The 22181-nt window shown below is 32.4% G+C and overlaps 1 protein-coding gene across 1 annotated transcript in view; it reads left to right on the top strand.

Annotated features, from left to right (window-relative positions):
• The window catches only part of CCDC91 (coiled-coil domain containing 91), a gene marked incomplete at its 3' end in the record, with an annotated part of 196195 nt that overhangs the window by 85941 nt on the left and 88073 nt on the right, over positions 1-22181 (top strand). The gene's annotated exons all lie outside the window — the stretch shown is intronic.

A 22181-nucleotide genomic window follows, 5' to 3' on the forward strand; every position in this document is an offset into this window, starting at 1 on the left:
TGGGTGACAGAGTGAGACTCCAACTCAAAAAAAAAAAAAAAAAAAAACATGTGCCTGGTTTTTCAAGACTTACTAAGGGTCTAAAGTGATATGTCTAAGTCATGGGAAATTATAAAAAAAATATGGCGCATATCCCCAGTTGTGTAAATTTTATGCTAGTTGTAATGACAGGTTGAGGGAAGACATTTATAAAGTAGAGTAAAAGATGAATACAGTAAATAAAAAATTAAAATATGCATTTCCTACTCTGGTTTCTAGGCAACTAGAAAACTGAACAAAATAAATGAAACAATGGTTTTTAAATACTAGATAACAGCACAGAATTGTAATAACTGAAAGAAGGGAAACAAGGTAAATGCTACAGTGCCAACCTTACAAGTGAAGTCAGTTTCCCGACCAGAGTGCATCATGGGGAACCCAAGCAAAACTGACCTCTTACTAAGTTAAGGGGACAGAGTAATTTCAGATATCACTTTGATTTTGCTAATTACTCATCATTGTCTAAGTTGATATAAAACTTGCCCATTGAATTTATAATTTCAATTTTCTTTCTCTTCCTCTCTTCTCCCTTTCCCCTTCCCCCTTTCCTCTTCCCTTCCCTCTTCCTCCTCTCTCATCCCTCTTTGGCCTTCCTTTCCCTCCTCTCCTTCCCTCCCCTCCCCTCTCTCACTCCTTTCCTCCTCTCCTTCCCCTTCCTTCTCCCCCTCTCTGTTAGCTCTTTATTCATAGAGTCTGCTATGTGATACCTTATTTTAGTTAATGTTGTTGAAAGTGAAAAAAAATTCATATGAAAAATGAAGCATATGGGGACTCTTGTTTCTAGCTTCTGACATTAGTGTATCACTACTGCTAAGGCATTTGTGTACTTCAATGCACTTCAGAGTATTCTATCATCACTATAATATATGCTTATTGTCTAATTAAAATGATGTCAAATGTGCTTGTACAGAATTCTTTTTTCTTAGATCCTTGATCCATGTAAAAAATTCATAAATTTATATCCCTTTATTATCTTTAAAAACATTTGGAATCCTTTCACAGTTTCTCAGTGATAAGAAGAAAAATCTGGTGTCTTTACATTATTGAATATTGTATATATGACATATACACAGCATTATATTGTATATATATAATCTTTGTAATTTTTGAGTTTTTTTTAAAAGAAAGAAAAGGTATTGTTATTGGTCACAATATACTGTTTGAGTTTAAACCTGATGTCATTTTGGATTCATTGAGTGTAAACCAAAGAAAGATACTTGCTTAGAATCTCTTACAGAAAAAGGAAAAAAATTATACTTCACAAGTATGTGATGAAAATAATTGTTTTCTTTCTCTTAATGAGAATAAGAATTATGTGAATTCTTTGCTTCTAGAAAGTTATTCACATTTTCCTGTTTCTGTTATGTACATTGTACAATTCTCTTTTGTAGCCTATGAGATGGCAAAGAGTTTGACTGAGGAATAGATTGTAATTTATGCCTTATTCAGATTGCTGAGTGCTGTTAGGTTCTTGAGCCTGAGTCAGTCTTTTAAGGTCTTGGGATAAATAAATTTTAGTTTTCATAAAAAGGACATTTTAAAAAAAATTTGAAAGTATAGAAGTTTAACTTGTAAACTTTAGTTTAGAAAAAGCACTTCATTGTTTTAACTTGCAAATATTAATTAAGATTCCTATGTAGGTTCACAAAAAAATCTGATGTAATAGAATTCATGCTGTAAATTTTTCTTTGTGTGTTGAATATTATATGTATATATTTTAAAAGTCTTATATACAGTTATTATGTGTGTAACTTAGAGACATTTCAGCTTTTTGTTTTAGGTTTTTAATTTGATAATTGTTTTACTTACCTGCTAAGATTTATGAGAAATTGAATTTCAGAGATATGCTGTTTTTCTAGAGGCTAATTGAAGCCACATTTCATAAGCCCATAACTTATAGTGATATAGTTATAGGTTTGTTAAGTAATATAAATATTTTTATGTAAGACTATGTAAAGTAAACATTAAAATCAATAAATGTTTCAGAACTGAAAAAGCTTTATGTTCAAATATAGTTTTATAGGAATAAACCAAAAACTCACCTTCTAAATAGTAATTGAGCATTTTGGAGATTTGTAAGTGACAAGGTCATAAAGGGAATTTCTTTCTTAATTTTAAAGATGTGGAGTACAATTCAGGGTTAGGTATACAAATGCCATTATGCATGTACCCTTGTTGATGAGGTGTGTCCCCCCCCCCCCGCAGGTTCCCATTACTGCCAGTCCTGCCCCCGCCCTCCCCTAATTGTTGGGAATTTCTAAAACTCTTCATGAGTTCTATAGGTGCTATCTCAATTGAATTACCATTTTATATATTTTTAAATGAGGATAATGAGCATTTGGTATGTCAGATGCTCTTTATTGTAGCTTTGTCTTGAAATTAATTGCCTTTTAGTTAGTTAATGCAGTTATTTAACTTTTTGCAGAAGTGGAATAAACTGTGTTATAGGTTGAGCATCCCAAATAAAAAAATCAAAAATCTTAAATGCTTTAAAATTCACAACTTTTTGAGAGATGACATAACACCAAAAGGAAATGTTTATTTTAGAATTTTGGATTTCAAATTTTTAGATTTGAGATGCTAAACCAGTAAGTATATTATGCAGGTATTCCAAAGTCTGAAAAGATTTTGAAATCTGAAAGGTTTCTGGTCTCAAGCATTTTGGATGAGGGATACTTAACCTCTAGTTATTTTTTTTTTTTCCTATTTCTTGCATCATCCCTCTTCTTGTTTTCATTTTCATCAAACTAGTTCAAATTTATATAGCATGTTACTTGGGCTACTATAATACTAACTTCAATGGATTCTTTGCCTCTTGATTCATTCTATGCAAGGTTTTTAGAATTATCTTTTTATAGTAGTTAGTATAGACTACCCTAAGTTCTTTTGTCTGACTTTGAAGAGCCACTATGATCTGGTAATAGTCTAACTATGTAGTTTTTTCACTCACTATTACTCTTCATATACTAGTGGTCTAGTAAAACTGAAATTACTTGCTCTTCCCAGCACATTCCCCAATGTATTCCTATTTCTGCTGCTTTGTACTAGTCATGCTTTCCAGCTAGAATATTCTCTATCTCTGCGTGTCTGTGTCTCTTCCTTGAAGGTCTAGTTTCAATGTCTCTTTCTCCAGTGAGCTTTCCTCAGTCAGTCTTTCAACCTTCCAACTCCCAGAACATTCTGTTAGTGACCTTTCTTTTTTTTATGAATTACTATTTTGTTTTATCTGTGGTATTTCATGCTGTTAACTCTTCCCTTTTACATTGTCATTTATAACACTTCATACCTCTGGTTCTTTCCTGCTTCTCTAATTGTCCCTTTTGGATTCTTCACTTAATTATCTTTTTTTTTCCTCTTTCTCTTAAAAATTGTTTTCTAGGGTTCTGTCCTTGACCTGTCTATTTTTTCACTCTGATGAAAATCTTTTAATTGAAGATATTCAAATTTGTTCCTTCATTCTTGACCCTTCAACAGAGCCTTACTGGCTTGATCAATATGTACCTTAAGCTGAGCACGGTGTCTCATGCCTGTAATCTCAGCACCTTGAGAGGTGGAGGCAGAAGGATCGCTTGAGCCCAGGAATTCAAGACCAGCCTGGGCAACATAGTGAGATCTCCTCTCTAAAAAAATTAAACATTAGCCAGGTGTTGGGTGTGTGCCTTTTGTCCCAGCTACTTGGGAGGCTGAGGCGGGAGGATTGCTTGAGCCTAGCAGTTTGAGTCTGCAGTGAGCCATGATCGTGCCATTACACTCAAGCCTGGGTGACAGAGTGGGACCCCAACTCAAAAAAAGAAAAGCTTTATCTCTTCAGGGCACAATGAGCTCTTTTTGTTATGTACACAATAGAGACACAGTAGAAGCACATGTTGATCATCTTTGTTTTTTAGAAGTAGTTAGGCTGTTTATTCTTGTTTCAATTGTACTTTTCTTTCTGGAATTACTGTTGTAAATATATTTAAATCTCTAGCCTTTTTAGTTTCTTGTAACCTACTATCTACTCAGTATGTCCACTTGGATGTCTATTAGACATTCAAAATCAACATACCCTTTCCTAAGGACATATTAGATGTTGGGTTAACTTTCTAGTTCCCTTCCTCTGAACATGATAAAGTAGAATGCCATCCTTATAACCAGGCAGCAGTGCTTGTGGATGAAAAATGACCCTTATAAATAAATTCTAGCTTGTCTAGAAGCTCTGTGAGTGAACTGTACTTGGTTGTAAGCTGCAGTTTTAACTTTACCGAGTGTGTTAACTCTTGTAACTAACTGTGTGTTTTATGGGGACAGCCTGGTAGCTGTGCCTATAAAGTGATTTCAAGAAATTTTGACTCTTCTGGAATGTGTGACTTAAGCCAAGGTGGCCCTCCCACTCACTTGTGAGGAGCTTGTCTACTTGCACACACACTCTGACTTGGGTTGAGAGCAGAGACTAGTCCTCAACCCAGATGCCAAGGGGAAACTTTTGATGTTGCCTGTATGCTGTGTTTTTATCCTATAGCTTCTAAGTGAATCTGAATCCTCTTACGGTCTAGGGTAGTTTTAAAAGTCCTAGTGTCTAGTTGGAAATAAAAGATTGCAAAGACCACATCTGATTTTTTTTTTTTAATCTTTCCTTTCCGACCTTGGTTATTGACCATTCCATCCTTCTATTTGCTTGATCAAATCATTGGAGTTATGTTTGATTCTTCTTTTTTTCATCCTATATCTAATCCATCAGGGAATCTTGTTACCTGTCCTTTCAAAATTTATATAGCATTTTGCCACATCTTATAACCTCTACTCTTATTGTCCTTGTTTGAGTCACCATCATCTCTAGACTGGATTACTGAAAAAGCATACCAAACAGATCTCATTTCTGCTGCTTTTGCCCACAATAGCTTATTCACAACACAGCTACCACATTGATGCCTTTTCAATATTTAGGTCATCTCTGTTCACGATCATAAGTTGACTAACAGGATTTTTTCAAACTTTTTTTTTTTTGGTGGCATAAATTTGATTTCTGAGGTAGGCATTTTCTCCAAATCTTTAGAGTATTTTCCTTATTTTGTTTTATAGTATATTTTTATACTTTATATTTTGCCCCACTCCCCTTTTCTCAGTTGCCTTTCTAGGCTGGCTTTCAGCCAATTGTAGTCTCTCATGTCAAAAGAAAACCCTATTATTCTGACTTTCAATTTATAGTGGCTACCTTTCCTTTGGTCTGTCCTTTCTCTTTCGTGTTAGGCAATTTAATGGGGGTCTATCAGACTGTGCCAGGATTACTATTCTTTTTTGGCAGTAAGTGTTTGACATGTTCTGGTTCTTTACTTCTTTAATCTGACTTCTTCTGTCATTAGTTTATTGTTTGAAAAATTTAGCACAAAGTTTATTAGTGAAAAGAAGAAAGAGAAAGAGGAAGATTCATGCCAGAAAAACTTGGCATGGATGAGTCTCTTGAATAAGGAAAGAGCAGTTATAGTATATTTAGCAGATAGTCCTAAGGAGTTTCTCATGTAAGGATGACATTCTTTCTAATTGTACACATTCATGATACAGGCTTCTTTTTTCATCGAGAAGGTCTTTTCCGTGGGACTATTGGAAAATAGGAGTTTTCTAGGCACATGTGTTGTCATATGTGGAACACTATAAAACTTTGTTTTCTTTATAAAATTTTAGTGCACACTAGTTGTTTTTGAAGATGCCTAATGCAAATTAGGCTTTCTGGACTCTTTAGAGATCCTTGTTTTCAATCTTTATGATTATACTTTTTTTGTATTTAATGTTTGTCTATAGAAATTGTGATTATCTGCCATCTCTCTCAAATGTAACTAGACTTTGCTTAGTTTTATTGAATTGTATATGTTGGAATGAAAGTAGCAGAATTTTATTCATGGTCAACATTGAGGATTTAAATAAAAAGCTATTTACCCTGAGATGTGTTCTTTCTTTTTTTGTCTAGTCTTTTGCACCATCCCTGTGAAATAGCATATATTAGCTGTCTCTTCCTGTAAATAGCTTCTAATGAAGCAAGGCTTTTACTCTCTGAAATATCAGACTGTTTGTATGAAAGTGAAGAATTTCATGGAATATTCCCCACATGGAATTCTAATATAGAGTGTAGGTGGAAAGAGCAATACTATTAAGAATAAGGAAATGTCCATTGTAGTCTTCATCTTTCAGTGTTTGGCAAGATAGGTTAGGCAATACTTAATTTTTTAGACTTCATTAACTATAAAATGTAAAATGGAGAGGGTTAAGCTTGTTATCTAAGGTTTCTTCTATATGATGTCTTGTTAACAGACACTGGGATACTGTAACTGGGTGAGAATTCTCATCTGGCAGGCTTTCTCTAAACAGGCCTTAGATGGGCAGTTATTTTCTTATTAAATTAGCCTCTGTTCAAGGTTGAATACTGACCCTTGCGGATTCAATACTCTCATTTTTTTTTTCAAAATGTTGAGAGTAGATTTGTCTTTCAGAGACAAACTAACCTTAGGAAACTTAAATATAGCACCTGAATGTCAGGTTAACAATTTACAATGAGAAATTTCTATGTTAGAGACAGGAGTACTCAGAGACCATTCTCTCCCTATATGCAGAACAAATGTAAACCACATTATGGTCAAAAGGTGTGTAAAGGACATGGAATTAGAATAAAGGGAATTAAATAAGTTGAGTTTAATGACCTTGCAGTAATTTGCCAGTGAGACTGGAGTAATATAAATGTTGACTTAAATGTCCTTTTCTCTGGATAATATTTAGATGAACCCTGCCGTGTTTATCTGTGCGTGTTTCCTTTTATTTAAGTTTCTGGGACTGTTCAACCAATCTTATTTCTGATGAGTTGTATTATTTCTTTAAATATATTAACTAGATAAATTAATATCTTATATTTTAGTCTTTCTGGTTTGAGAATAGCTAGCTATCTTTTATTTAGGAGGCTTTCAATATCTATGCTTTGATCACCTATTTGATGATTCTTCTGATAATTTTAATTTGTAAAGCAATTCCCCAGGCATTATACTTATGTATCATAAACTCAGTGTCTGCCTGGAGTACTGAGCTCTAGTGTTGGATTGAGATTTGACTTTACTTCTCAAAGTTCACATTTCCTTGCTATTCTATGCTTTCTCTTTAAAAGTAACTTGAATTTATCTTAAAGGGAACACAGAGAGCAAATATACGTTTAAGGTATTGGTGCACCTCCGATTTAAATGTTTTTTATTTCTTACCTAAATACACCATCATAGACATTAAAATAAATTTTCATCAAGGCCATAGAAGCCAATTTTGTTTCATTTTTTGTTCATTGTAAATGTAGGATTATAGTACAGTTAAACTATCATTTTTTCCGTAGTTAAGTACTAATTATTCTAAACCTCAGATTGATATTTATCTTAAATGATTAATTTGTAAGGCTTCATACCCATTTCTTAAGTTTTTTCTTTTTTAAAGTGTAGAGTTTTCAGCATTGATAGCTCTTGATAAAATATTTAATTTTTGTGTATTTTTATTTTTTTGCTTATTGAGAGGTATAACTGGCATTCCACGGACTCTTACAGCAAAACATTTTTAAACGAAGGCCTTTTCCTTTTTTTACTTTGAGGAATACAAAGTGTTTGTCATTTTCAGTTTATTTTACCCACGTGGTGTATTAATTTTAATGAATGTAATGATAATATGTTTATTTAAACTATATATTTCTTCTGGATTTCTTTTTTTTAGAGGTAATTTGAGAGTTTAGATGTCTAATAGCTGCTATTGTTTTTAACATGCTGGAAAAGAGGAGACAATCACATCTAGCAAGTTAAGAGTCTGTAATAGGTTCAAACTTTCCTTGTGAGTTTCTGTTTTGGGTGGCACATATCTTTAGATATCTAACTCTAACTAAATGTTGGCATGATGTCTAGCTATTTTTAAAAAACGAGTATTTTCATTCTATTGCTAAAACAAAAATAGGCTAGCCTGCTGCTGTTGAAACTCTTATGATTATCAGGTTTATGAAAGTCACATCCACGTAGTATATACATAGTCATGTAGGTGCAAGCTAACTTTGGGAACACTTAACCCTTTGCATTTGGATGTACCCTCTGAGGGGACATTGTAAATCTTGCAAACCACTTGGATGTCACCTATCAGGGGGACATAAAGAGACTATGGTGATTACACAGGACAGATTTATGCCAGTGCAAAGTTTTCAAAAATGTATGTTTCCTTGAAGTTTTCTGTTCAAATGCACAAAAAGGTAAAGAGATGGAATATATACTGAGACATATATGCATAAAAAAATCAGCTAGCATCATGTAGAAAGAGAACGTGTGAAGTGCTTTCACGGTGACACAGACCCTTTGTGACAGAAGGTAGCTATAAAGAGCATTTGTATAAGAATGACAGCTTTGTATCATATGGCATAACTTGAAAAGATAGATAAGCAAATTACTGTAGCCTTAAAAGAAAGAGACTTTCAAAGTTGAAGGCAGATCGTATTGAAGTATCAAGCAGCCCAGATCAAATATATTTATCTACACTGAGTCAGAAAAGTAAAATTAGAAAAGTAATGTTCTTTTGATAAATTTCATTTAGGATTTTATAATTTACAGTTAGAAATTTTGTATCCATTTGTTTAGATTGCGGAACAATGGCAAAACAAAAATATAAATGTGAGAGTTATGAGCAGCAGCGAAGATGAGATAGATTTAGACTTTTTTTTTGTTTTTTTGTTTTTGTTTTTGTTTTTTGAGTTGGAGTCTCACTCTGTCACCCAGACTGGAGTGCAGTGGCCGCTCCCGGCCACCGCAGGCTCTACCTGCCGGGATCCGGCGATCCTTCCGCCTCAGCCTTCCAAGTAGCTGGAACTACAGGAGCGTGCTACCACGCCTGGCTAATTTTTTGATTTATTGTAGAGATGAGGTCTCGCCTGCCCAGGCCGGTCTCGAACCCGCGGGCTCAGGCAATCCACTCACCTCAGCCTCCCAAAGGCGCGGGATTACAGGCTGAGCCACCGAGCCCGGCTAGATTTAGACTTTTATACAGGTAAGTTCTACAAAAATAAACACTGATGTGGAAGAGAACAATAGTAATCATATAGATATCATCCTATGAAGAAAACTGACGAATGTAATAGAAAGTGATAACGATGAAAGTGTTAGTAGTTTTGAAAAAGACAATGCATTGTCAAGTGAAGAATGAGAAGATGTTACAGAAAAAGACATTCCTCCAGTGAGAATAAATTTTGATGTACATCCTTAAACAAGAGGACCACAAATGGCAAGTAATTAATATAAGAGAACCGACTGACTATTTCGCTCTTTATTTTACAAATGAATTGGCAGATAATATAATAAAAGAAACACATCGTTTTGCAGATGAAAAATAAGGAAAAAGCAGCTATCACACAAATTGATTTGGCGTTAGTGGCATGACAATGACAGGAATTTTTAGGTTTTATTCTAGTTATGCTAAATAAGGGAATAATTCAAGTACCAAATTTACAAGAATACAGGTTAACTGCTTTCAATAGTAAAATACTCTTCTTTTAGGAAGCATTCAATAGAGAAAGGTTTATTCAAATCTTCAGGATGCTTCATTTGAAGACACCTTTGTTGAGTGATGGGTTGATCAGAACTCATATTCAAAAGACCAGTCAGTAATTATTTGGAATATACATCAATTCAAAATTTTCGCAGTATTTCATACAAGATCAGACAATTTGTATTGATGAATCCATTGTTCAATTTGAAGGGAGGATATCATTTATAAATGGGGTATACACATTTATGCACTAGCTGATTCAAAAACAGGGTATTTTTTCCAGTACTTCCTTACTATGGCAACGTAACATCCAAAAACATCATGTGACCTGATCTTCTAGTAAGCACCGGAATTTCATTACATTTATATAAAAAAGTTGTTGGAATAAATTCCCAATTTAACAGGATACCACATGTTACTGACAGATAATACACTAGTATTGTCCTAGCAGAAGAGCTACTAAAGATGAAATATCACCTTACTTGTACAAAGTCAACCAAAAGGGAATACCAGCACAAAAAGAAGCCAAAGTTTTTAACAGCAACAACAAAAAAAGGTAGAGCATAGGAAAAATAATCTATGCTTCTTACGTGGAAGGACAGGATTGTTAAAATTCTCAACACTTGGAATCATGCAGGAATAAAGTCTACCACAAGGACATTACGTGGTGGAAATATTATACCAGTCAAAAAGCCTGAAGTGATTCTAAGTTATATTGCAAACATGAGTGCTGTGGATTTTGCAGATCAATACACTTCAATATATTGTGTTTTTTTTTCTTTTTTGAAAATCTTTAAAATAGTGGAGGAAATTATTTTTCTGGGGACTAGAAATTTGTGCTGTTAACTTGTATATACTGTACCGGGCATCAAAAAACAAAAACCAGTGAAAAACTTATGTCCCATTTGAAATTTGTCAAACTTCTGACCGATCAGTTGAGAAGTATTTTTCAGGAATCACAAGTGTGTCCTTCTCTTCAAACAACAGACTGGAAAATAAATTACATATTATTAATGTGGGAGGAAGAAAACAAGACTGCATTGTCTGCTCAAAAAGAAAAGCACCAGGTGGAAGATGTCAAACAAATTACTATTGCACAGCATGTGTCAATGAGCCTTCAATGCATGTTGGTGATTGTTTCACATATTACCACAAGTTAGAAAAATATAAGGTAAAAATTTTTCATTTTTTTGTCATAAGAACTTCTCAGTGTACAAACTTCTATTATAAACCAGAGATAATGACAACAAAATAATCGGTTCCAATGAAATAGTATACTATTTAATATGAAGTAATTAATTTTTCACTAGTTCATAAAGAAGTTCAGTCAAGTTACTGTTAGGGGATTCATGAGATGTCTTTTAGTGCAAGGGGTTAAATATAGTACTCTATTTGGATAGTATATAGATGCTTCTCAAAATTTCAGATGTAAACTTGGGTAAATTGCCCTAAAAACTTTGAAGTGAACAATTCTCTTTGTGTATGATTCTCATTTTGCATGTACTGTACTCTGAAAATTATTATAGGACTGTTTATTTCATTTTAAGCTGCTGAGTCACTTCTGGCAAATGGTCATTATATTTGTAATCTACTGATTTCTGTCAATATGCTGCTAAGAAGATTTGTTTATTGATATTTCTATTTTATGATTTAGATAACAGGAAAAGAAAATAATTTAATTTCAAGCCACATAGTGATTAAGTCAAAGAGTATTAATATACATTATAAAAAGATTAATAGCAAGAGTGGCCTGAGCGTATAGATAGAAAATAGTAAGAATAGAAGCAGCACATTCAGAGAATAAGAGAAGAAATCTGCAACTGAAGAAAGAATGGCACACACAGAAAGGAAGAGAGAACGAAAATAATCTTCATAGCCTAATTAGAACAGAAGTTGTGGCAAACTTTATATTGAAGGTTCAAAGAAAGAGAAGAAAGAAAAAAAATCGTGTTTCATATTATAACTAGATTTGCCACTCATTTAACTGGAAGAGCAGAAGGGGACTTTAAAGTAGTTTTGCTTTACTTCATTAAGTTTTGTTTTTCATTGGCAGTAGGATATAATTAAGAGCTTTTTGAAGAATGCAGCTTTTATTTCATTCTTTTAATTGGCATTGTTAAATCACTGTATATAGGGGGGCTAGTCATGTTTTTCTCTCTTTGTAGGTTTTAATAACAGAACAGTAACTTTACTGAAAACATTAGTTTAATTAACTTCTTAAGTTTTCATCTCTCTCTCTTTTTTTTTTTAACTCTATGCTTTTACTATTTGGTTCTTTATTTCTGCTTGTTGTCTGTATTTTTTTTGAGATGGGCTCCTCTTGTCGCCAGGCTGCAGGGCAGTGGTGTGATCAGAGACTATTGCAGCCTTGAGTTCCTAGGCTCAAGTGACCCTCCTACCTCAGCTTCCCCAGTAGCTGGGACTGCAGGCAAGCACCACCATGCCGGGTTCATTTTTTTAAAAATGTTTTTTTAAGCGACAGGGGTCTTGCTATGTTGCTCAGACTGGTCTTTTCCTTTGAACTGGTTATAACATTTGCCTGGTTCCATCATTGTATGAGTAGAATAAAATCTTTTAACATGTATTCACTTTATCTCCGTGAGAGTTGAGATTTTGAAAATCATATTTTTGTATTATATTTAATGTATTCAGGATTGAAAATATTTCCAAGAAATGTCTAAATCAAATTTCAAGAATAGATTAATTTTAAGGAACACTATTATGTACAGCACACTAATATTTTATTTTATTCATTTGCTATTTGGAGTGTTCCAACAGTGATATCAACTCTACCATGGCAAGTCTTTCTATAATATCTATCAATGAAGTTCTTTAGTTAAGAATTTATTTATTTTTATTTCAATACCAATGTGGTATCCTCAGGGTAAAGTTTTTTAATTTAAGGGATTGCTCTATAACTTCCATTACATAGTGCCTCGAATATAATGTTACTTTACAGTTATATTTTGAATTAGTAAATTGATAAATAAATAAGTCCAAAAAAGAACACAAGCACTTTTTTCTTCTTAAGTGTCTCATGTTGTAATGAGTTTAAGGGAAATTATTAAGGATCTAGTTAACATAGGACTGGGGAGCCAAAAACTACCTCAGCGGGAACTTAACATTTTAAAATGGTGTGTTCAAAACATCACTTTAGCTTATGTTGTGATAATGTGTTTTTCTTCAACCTTGGAAATTGCTTAGAATTTTGGTCATTCCATGTGAGCAAGAGTTAAAATATCTTAAATTTTAGGCAGTACATTTGGATAAAAGATATTATTTATAATTTTAAAATGGTTCTCCTTTATTCTTAAAACTTAGACTCATGTTATTTTATTTTACTTACTTCTACTTTTACTTTTATTTACTTTTTGGATACTGTGAGATTTTCTTTTTATGTGATAACAAACAAGAAGTGGTGATTCAAATAACTTATTTAAAAATTTTCTTTTTAAAAGGTTATATTTATATTATATGATATTATGTTGAATCCATGCTAGCAAAGGATTATGAGGTCTTTTCCTCTGCATGTCTCTTTTAGAAATAAAAACATAGTTTCTTTTGTGATTTGCATAATTTTAAAATTTGCCCATTACAATTTGGGCTATATGGTGTTGCCCCCAAACAGCCCTCAGGTACACAATGTTATTTCTCAAAGAAGCAAATAGGGTGACATCTTTATTTATAGAATGTCAATAACTCTGGAAAATAATTAAAAATAACTAAAGTGGTAGAAATTTTATCAAATAGGTAATTCTTTTTTAAAATAAGAAAATGAGCGTTCCTATTACTTGTTTTCCTGCGCCTTAGCCTTTGTAAAGCTATTATGTATTTTGCCTTTACTTTACAATGTAGATATCTTAGATTTATCCTAAAATCCATTAAATTACATTTGTCCATTAATTTATAAATCAAGGGTCATTTTCCTTAGGGAGGCTTCCTTGAATAGAAGCAGTAATTTTCTAAGCACTGACTTTTACCTTGTTTTCTGTCAGTTAAAAATCTATATACTTATTTTTTGTTTTAGTAACAGATCTTCATATTATACTATTTGGATCTTAAACTCTTGCAAATTCTATATTTTACTTAACAGCGACTTTTCTACATGAGTGATTTTCAAAAAATTTGACAATAAGCATTGAACAGGAAGAAATGGGTTCAACAACATAGACCTTAAAATAAATTAGGGCATCAGAGTATTTGAGTGAGATGACAGTTTGTTAAAGGCAGTAGTCACCAGCCTCTAATTCAGCTGTCCCCAACCTTTTTGGCAGCAGCTACCAGTTTTGTGGAAAACAGTTTTTCCACGATGGCAGGGGGAGGGGTTAATCATCAGCATTAGTTTCTCTCAAGGAACAGGCAACCTAGATCAGCCTAGATTATAATAGGGTTTGTGCATGCAGTTCACAATAGGGTTTGTGCTCCTATGAGAATCTAATGCCACCACTGATCTGACAGAAAATGGAGCTCTGCTTGTTTCCTGCTTTGTGGCCTGCTTCTTAACAGGCCATGTCCCAGTACTGGTCTGTGGCCCCAGGGGTTGGGGACTCCATACCTGAAAGATGAAAGAATGAGAAAAAAGGGGTGGTGGTGGATTGGATAACAGGGTGTTTGGATAAAAATTAAAGGCCAAAATATTTTCTAAATTAAAAGTTTTTAAAACTATTAATATTTTTTGGCATTTTCCTCTTGAATTATTTTAACTATTAATGAAGATGAACAGAATTTTGGGAATATAGGTAAAAGTATATGGATATTTATACCTGTTTATTGTTTAGGCCTTACAAGTTGTTATGTTTATGTAAAAGAAAACACAGTTGACCACAAGCAGAATCACTGGGCAAAACGAAACAAAACAAAACATAAATACAAATTCAAACTGCTTGGAAACTTACTGTGCTTTTACTTGTATGATTTTTTTTTCCTCTTTTAATTTTTATTTAAAATTGTGGGGTACAGTTCAGGGCTAGGTATACAAATATCCCCCATACAGGTACATGATGTTTTGATGTAGTTGGCATTTTTGTACTTCAGGAGAGATCTGTCAGTGGAAAATGATATGTACAAGTGACTTGCTAATTACCCATATAAAGTTAAAGATGAAGAACTGCCATTCATTGTACTTTTGTTTGGCTTTGTAGTTATAAATAAGTATTTTGCTGCCTTTGTATTCTCTAAGTCTTAAGAAACCAAGGATTTCATATATAAAATGAAGCAAATTGAATCTATACCCCTGCTTAAGTCTTAAAAGCAAGCAAACAGTATACCCAAAGAAATACAATTTTATAGGTTTCTACTTAAAACATGTTGGCTGTGTTTTCTTGGAAATTGGTGCTGTTAGATACACCAGGTCTTCTGAGTTTAAAGATTTTGAATATGAAGATTAATGCTTGTCAATTTTTAATAGATCAAAGAATACTGTAGAAGCTTGAAACTAAATGAGAATTATATTTGACATGCCTAGAATTTGTAATTTTTTATGTTAACCAATTTCCATTTGTTAAGCACACATATATAAAGCATATATATACATATAAAACATGTATATGATTATTAATATTAAATATTATTTTGTGTCCACATAGGTGGACAACATTTACCAATGTGAATTTTTTAGAGGTGGATGAATTATTGGTGTAGGACAGTCATGTAAAATTACTGAAGATACATGAGTTCTAGCATAGCAAAAAACTTAATAGTTTAACTGAAAAAAATCTAGTTTTCATTTGGACAGAAATATAAGTATATGCTTTCTTTCACAGATACTATTCATTTGTTTTCTTTCTCTTGTAAGCATTGAATGTGAATTATAATATATTTAGTAGACATTTATATAATCTAGTTCAACAACTTCTTGGAAATGCCACTGATGTTTTAAATTGACAGTACATATAAATTGTAGACATTTTAGGTTCAACTTTCCATATGTCCTATTGGTGTGATTAGCAGGATGCCAGAAAGACTTGCACCTTCATATTTTGCATTTATTGGTCTGTTGTTGAAGGTTGACTTTTTTTCCCACAAAAGCTAATTGGTCTTAATTTGTCCATCCTATTTATCTATAACATGCTCTGATTGGTGGGATATAGTAGCTCATGGAGGTTGATTACTATAGTTGGAAAGAGTATTAAGACAAAATAACTTTAGAAGTGTGTTTTTAACATGTGTAGTTATTTTTTTCTTTGTTATACTTAAAAACAACACTCATGAATCTGCCATTTAACTTAAGAACTAGAGCATTACTGATTCTAGTACTTCTCTTCTATCTAATCTTGTGTGTTTACTCCATAAGGAACCATGGTCCTCAATTTTGTGCTGTCATTTCCTTGCCTTTGTAAAAAGTAATTGTGCAGTATGTCCCTTGCATATGAACCTTCAAGTTACTAAATTTTCAAAGAAGTAAATATGTGTGCATCTGTTCAATTATGTAAGTTAGTTCATGTCTAGTATACATTGTCATGTGCGGGCAAGTTGCTGTACTGTAAGATTAAAAACATTTTTTTAATTTTTTTGTGGTTGTTTTTATGAACTATTTGTGTGAAAAAGTATTGTAAACCTATTATAGTACAGTACTATATAGCCGACTATGTTAGTTGGGTACTGAGGTTAACTGTTTTTCTTATGAACAAATTGGACTTAGGAACATACTTTCAGAAAGGAATTCATTTTTATGTAGGTGACTTACTGTATAGGTATATACATCTCTAAAGAGTTTGGCTTATTTGCTTTATAAAAATGGATTTATACTGTTTGAAGTCTTCTGAATTTACCTTTTTAAGTTTTTGTTTTATTTCAGATCTCTTGGGTTTTTTTTTTTAATTATATGATTTCCCCTTTGCTGTTTTCTCTTGACTTTTTATTGTACTTACAAAAACCTGCAAAAATGGACAGATAATTCCTATGTACCCTTCATCCATTTTCTTCAAAGGTTAGCATTTTACCATCTTTGCTTTATCATTTGCTTTTCCTCCTCATTTTTATTTTCTCTTCCTCTTTACATTATTTGTTTATTGTTCTTGTTGTTCTTACACTGAAGGCATACAGTCAAAATACTCTATTGCAAAGTAACTTGTGTAAATAAGAAGTAGGAAGGGATAAGAACTCCTTCCTCTTCACACCGTGTAATGTAATCAGGTTATTCATTTGCAATATGCTTAAGTTCATTTGTTGCTCTTTGTATTCGCTTTTGGGATTCGGTTTCCCATTTCCCACCTGTTGAGTTTATTTTTATTATTGAGTATTAATACTGAAACATTAATGTGGTACCAAAAGTTTAGAAGTATATTAAAACCTGAATTCAGAGAAAAGATATTTACTACCACTTACTTTTGTCTTTCTACCTCATTCCCATCTGTTCTCCATCATCAGTCTCATTTCGGTTGGCTTTATCTTTCCTGTGTGTGTGTGTGTGTGTGTGTGTGTGTGTGTTACAACAAATGAGGAAATGCATGTATCCTTATCTTTTCATATATTTAAGGGCTGTTTTTATATTTTCATTTTGGTAAATTGTGTAGTCACATCTTTTGACCTTTAGTCTGTAGGTTTTTTAATTCTTTCAACCTTTTTTTTTTTTTGGCCCAGGTTCTAAATGTTCTTTATATATTAGTTGTATTGGCCCTGTGACACATGTTGCACATGTCTTTTTTCTACCTTGTGAGCTGAGTTTTGCATTTTTAAGGTAAATTTTTTACAGACAAAACATTTTGTATATTCTGTAGTCAAATTAGCCAATCTTTTCTTTATTGTATCTGTGACCTATCTATAGTTAGAAAGCCCTTTCTTACACCTATGGTAAAGAGAAGCTCACCTATATTTTCTTTATATGGTCTCTTTAAAAAAATATTTAGATTCCTGATCCTATTTGGAGTTTATTTTTGTATATGGTATTAGACACGAGTCTAATTTTATCTGTTTTCAAATGAGTAATCAGTTGTCTTAGCACTGAATATTAACAAGCCCAACTTTGCCTCAGTGATTTGAAATGCTTCTTTTATCATATATTGTTTCACACAAACTTAGATATATTTCTGGACTTTCTACTGTGTCTATTGGTTGGTGCACCAAAATAATATACTGTTTTAATTATAGAGGTTTTATTGTGTTTTAAGCATGGTTTAATGCAGTATATTTTTATAAAGGGGGCTGGTATTTCCTTGTAGTTTTTCCTTTTTAAATGTTTTCCTATTTTTGCCAGTTTACTTTTTTTATGTTATATTTAATGTCCATTTATCTAGCTTTACTATTTAAAAAGTTAATGGAATTATATTAATCCTCTAAATTAAGTAAGAAGATCTGGAATCTTTATGACATTTAGTGTTCTGTTCAGTTACAAGAAATATCTTTACCTTTGTTTAGGTTTATCTTTGTGTCTTTTGGGAGTGTTGTAAAATTATCCTTACATTTCTTGCTAAATTTATTTGTGATTACTGTATTTTCTTTCTTGCACTCTCTAATGTTATATCCTCTGAGTGGTTATTGTTTTTATATGTGAATTATATTAATTTCTGTTTCTTTATATCCTTCTACTTTGCTGAATGCTTTTATTGTTTGATTTTATCATGAATTCTCATGAAAGGAACATGATGTAGTTTTCATCTTTTTCCTATTTTTATGCTGCTATTTGATTTCTCTTGTTTAACTGCACTGATTTGAGCTATTAGTACAATGTTACATACTATAGAAATGGTAGGTATCTTGTCTTATTCTTTATCTTTGAGTAAATACCTTTAATTATTTTCCATTAAGAAAGATGCTGGGCCAGATGCTGTGGCTCACACCTGTAATTTTAGTACTTTGGGAGGCCAAGGCAAGAGGATTGCCTGAGCCCACGGGTTCAAGACCAGTCTAGACAACTTGGTGAGACCTTGTCTCTACAATAAATTAAAAAATTAGCCGTGGATGGTGACACACACTTGCGGTTCCAGCTATTGGAAGACTGAGGTGGAAGAATCACCTGAGCCCAGCAGGTCGAGGTTGTGGTGGGCATGAGTGTACCACTGGTGCACTTCAGCCTGGGTGACAATGAGACTCTGACTCAAAAAAAAACAAAAACAAAAACAAAAACAAAAAAAGAAAGAAAGATACTGGCTTTAGGGCTGAGGTTTATGTTTGATTATAGTAAAGAAGTATCCATCAATGTCTATTTCTTGATAGTTTTTAACCAAAATGAGTGTTCTGTTTTATTAGTCATTTTCAGAGTGTTGGAGATAATCATATCATGTTTCTCTTTAAGTGTTTTAATATGGAGTAATATATTAATGAATTCCGTAATAATGAACCAAGCTTGCATTCCTTGGAATAACTTCTCCTTGTTCATTGCATATAATTTTCTTAATAGAGTCTTAGATTTTCTGAACTTATACTTCATTAGAAGTGATACTTTATAAATTGCAGTTTTTTTTTCTGTTTATTTACTGTTTTTATCAGGTTTAGCTACCAGTGCTATGTTAATGTCATGTAATGTTAATGAAGTTTTCCTTTCTTTTTTGTGCTCTTCATTTTTAATTTTAGTGTATTGGGATTATCTACTCTTCGAAGTTTTGGTAGAAATCATCTTGAAATAATCTGAACCTAATGCTTTATATGTGAGATTTTGCCTGATGACTTTATTTTTTTTTCCCAAGAAAATAGATCTGTTTTCAGATTCTTTTTTACTTCTAATCAAATCAAATAAAGCTTTATAAACCATATTCCTATAGAAAAATCACTCATTTTTCTAAATTTTACAATTTACTTAGATATCTGTAGGGGAGCCTTACAATTTTCTTTTGTTTTAATAGCTATATTCTCCTTGTCATTTAATTTTGTATATTTATACTCTTTTTGTTGAGTTAGCTACTATTTTGTTTATTTCTTAGAAACCCAGGATTTTGATTAATTATGCTTTTAAAAATTATTCTACATCAGTATCTGCATTATCTTTTTTATTTTTCTTATCCTGCTTTTTAAATTTTCTTGTTGTTTCTTTTTAAATTTGAGATGGAAATTCACTTTTATTGGTTGAACTGTTCAAGGCTGTAGATTTTTTTTTTCAAATGATTGTTTTAAATGTATCCCATAGATTCTGATATGCGATGGTTTGTCAACATTTCTTATAAATTTTATAGTATCTTAACTGGCAGTAGAAAATTACAGTTATATTGTGGTTGGGGAGGTAGTGGGGTAGGTGAAAGAATTTCTGAAAAAAGTTGTTTAAAATGTTGCCAAACAGTAATTTTAATAACAACTTTCATTTATTGAATGTATGCCATGTCCCTGTCACAGAGCTAAGTGGTTTGTATCTATTATCTCATTTAAACTGTATAACATCATTTTGAAGTACATATTATCCCTTTTTTAGACGAGGAATCTGTGACTTAGAGGAGTTTGTGAAATTTGCCCAAGGCTACAGAATGTATAAATTGTTATTGTACATATTTGAATTCATATCTGACTCCAACGCTTGTGGCTTTTCCTTAGGTAATAATGCTGTGAGGTCACAGAGGTATTGAACAATATGGCATCATCAGGGAATGTTAGTAGCACACTGTGAATAGAGTCAAGTTAGCACTTAGTGGTATTTCTGGCTTGGGCAAATAGTTTATTGAGGTACTGTTTGCTGAGATGGAAAATATGAAGCAAAACAGGTTTATATAAGATGATGGGTAAATTTGATGTACCTGTGGGACAGCTAAATGGAACTGTCTGATAGTAGGGTGAGTATATAAATCGAGGTCTACAGAGTGATTTGTGCTAGATATATGAATTTGGGTATCATTAACTTTTAGATGGTGATTTAAATAATGGCTCTTGAAAGTGATAACAGAATATTGTGTACAGTGATAAGATCAGAAAATATAGGAAAAAATGACCTTAAGATTTACTGGAGAAAGAGCCTGAAAAGCAATTAAGGAAAAAATAGAATGTTAGGAGGAACTCTAGATGATCATGGTGTTACAAGCGCCAAAGGAGGAATTTTAAGAAAAATTGAAGGTCCTTAATATCATGTGCTCTGGAGAATTAAAGCAAGCTAAGGTCAGAAATATTTATTTGATTTAACTGAAAGAACGAGTAATATCTTAAATCACAGATCCAGTGGAGTAATGAAAATTGGACTGAGGGAGAAGAAATGGAGATGGGGATTATAAACTATTCAGGAAATTTGGTTATGAAAGGAAAGAATGATATAGGGTGATGATAGCTAATTGGAGGCTTATTGTACCTTCATCTTCCTGCTTTTCTCCCTCACCTTCCTCTTCTTCTTTTCTTTCTCCCTCTCCTACCCTTCCTGTATTCTACTCTTTTTTTTTTTCTTTCCCTAATATGACACACTTGAACATTTAATGATACAGGATGATGATTTAACTTGGGACAACATGACATCTTGTCTTAAGTTGTGACTGTACATATGAATGACACAAATAAATATTAAAACATTCAGCTGTTAGATCAGAATGATACTTAAAAGTTTCTTGAATCCAGAATCACAGCCACATTATGCCCTTAAATAAACATACTTGTCCCCAAATTTTAATAACAGTCTTTAAAATAATAATGGAAATAATATCAACACTGTGCTAAATGCTTTACACATTTTAGACAATTTAAAACTCATTAGCAACTCTATGTCCATTTTATAGATGAGGAAACAGAGGTGCAGAGAAGTTAATAACTTGCCCATTGTTCTATACCTGGTATGGCAATATGGTCCCAGAGCCTCTTCATCACAAAGCTATATTCCTTCTCACAGTACTATGCTAGTTATTTTCATACCTTAAATATTCATTAGTAACATTTTTATTATAAATTATAATTCAGAATTATATGTTGGCATATTTTAATGTTTTAGGGAACTCTCAGTATGTAGAATAATGAGAATTAGGAAAAAAAGTTTCTGAAAAATATAACATGAATTAAAATTTCAGTTTTGTGTCCTTGAGTTAAAAAAAATTGAATTGCCTGTGGGTGAAGCTAAGACTATCTTAATTAGATAGTATAGCACATAATATCTTAAAAACATAATATTGCTATAGTAAAAAAAAGTGTGTATGATATAATTAAGTAATCCTTTAGAGTACCAATAAGAAAAAGATATATTTTTTTAGTTTGTTAATACCTAAAGGCTTTCTAAATGTCTCTCTTCAGGGAACAATGCAATAAACATTGTGAGCTGCCTTCCAGAATTTATGGTAGAACTTCGCTGACATTACTACTGATGCCAATGTGGAATAAAGGTCTTTATACTTTAGAAAGTAAAATGTACAAATAGATTGCAGCAAGCAATGATTCAGTTACTCTTAAATTTTAAAACACATAATACACATTTACTTGAATTTTTACAAAGAATGTTTGAAAATAAAATTTAAAATACAACCTGTTTATTTTGTCCTCATCCATATTTTTTGTTTTATATCATGCTTGATAAATGAGTTTCTTTTCATGACCTTTATATTGAACCCTAATCACAATTTATTGATAATTTGTTGTGAAATTAATTGCAGAAAAAAATCAACATTTTTCTGTAAAAACAATTCAGCAAACTTAAATCGACTTTATTTTAGTATGTAAAAATCTTTTTTTTTGTTGTTACAAAATAAGATTTTAATGCAGAGACAGTTGGGTTAGTTGTTTCAGAGTAATTGTTCTTTCCT

Source organism: Carlito syrichta, unplaced genomic scaffold (assembly GCF_000164805.1).
Source record: "Carlito syrichta isolate Samal-C Ts95f unplaced genomic scaffold, Tarsius_syrichta-2.0.1 Scaffold305730, whole genome shotgun sequence".
Taxonomy (NCBI): Eukaryota; Metazoa; Chordata; class Mammalia; order Primates; family Tarsiidae; genus Carlito; species Carlito syrichta.